Source organism: Penaeus vannamei, chromosome 28, assembly GCF_042767895.1.
Source record: "Penaeus vannamei isolate JL-2024 chromosome 28, ASM4276789v1, whole genome shotgun sequence".
Classification (NCBI taxonomy): Eukaryota; Metazoa; Arthropoda; class Malacostraca; order Decapoda; family Penaeidae; genus Penaeus; species Penaeus vannamei.
The window spans coordinates 21,158,280-21,159,470 of NC_091576.1; the positions used below are offsets into that span (position 1 = coordinate 21,158,280).

Consider the following 1,191-nt stretch of genomic DNA (forward strand, 5'->3'; position numbering starts at 1 on the left):
CTGGTGGAACCATCACGGGCCCTTCAACGCAGCGCCGGGGCGTGCGTTGACCTCCCTCATGCGATGCGCGTGTAAGCTTTAACTGCCATGAAGTCCTGGGGGAGGACTCATGACTCCTTTCAGCTGTGCATGAGAGCGGTCGCATGAGGATGCCCCGTGATGATGTCGTGCATGCTCATGGTGCGAGAGAGCCGGACGCTTCATATGTTTGCCTGTTAAGTGTATTCATGTTTACGTGTTTAGGGTCATAATTTCACATCCACAATCAAACAAACACACGTCCACATCCACACACACACACACACACACACACACACACACACACACACACACACACACACACACACACACACACACACACACACACACACACACACACATTCACACACACACACACACACACACACACACACACACACACACACACATATATATATATATATATATATATATATATATATATATATATATATATATATATATATATATATATATATATATATATGTATATATATATATATATATATATATATATATATATATATATATATATATATATATATATATATATACCATAATCCAGCAAACATTCTTTTGTTGGCTTGGTGCATCTATTTCACTGGTTGCTACCGTAGGTTTCCATAATCAAAACATACATTTCATTTCCAAGATGAATATCATACAATAATATCGGCTTGTTGAAGAGACAAAGCTTTCGAACAGCTCGATCCGTGAAAAAATAATCTTGCAATCAAAATTTTCTCCTCGTTCACTTTTGAACGCCTTATAAAATGTTCGTTCCTTTGAGGGGATTTGATTTTGAAAGTTTTATTAAGTTCATGAAAGTTGGAATTCCTGATCATGTGGAGAGCTCTGAAGTGAGAAGTACCATATGCAGTTTACAATAAAACGCATTCTCTGGTGCATTTTTTCCAGGCATATAATCATAAGAAATATTATGGCTAAACATTACGACTGGCGACCTGGCATATTAGGATACCAAGTACTGGATTATCACACATACTTAAGTCTACACACATATGAGCACATACCAAGTACTGGATTCTTACACATACTTAAATACACACACACACACACACACAGACACACACACACACACACACACACACACACACACACACACACACACACACACACACACACACACACACACATATATATATATATATA

General features: G+C 37.9%; 1 protein-coding gene across 1 annotated transcript in view; it reads left to right on the forward strand.

The window, feature by feature from the left end:
* The window catches only part of LOC138867019 (cholecystokinin receptor type A-like), a 50,921-nt gene extending 50,583 nt beyond the window's left edge, over window positions 1-338 (forward strand). Inside the window, exon 7 of the mRNA XM_070141426.1 lies at window positions 1-338. This exon is cut by the window's left edge and continues 519 nt beyond it. The gene's annotated coding sequence lies outside the window, so the exon portion shown is untranslated.
* Window positions 339-1,191: the final 853 nt, after the last annotated feature.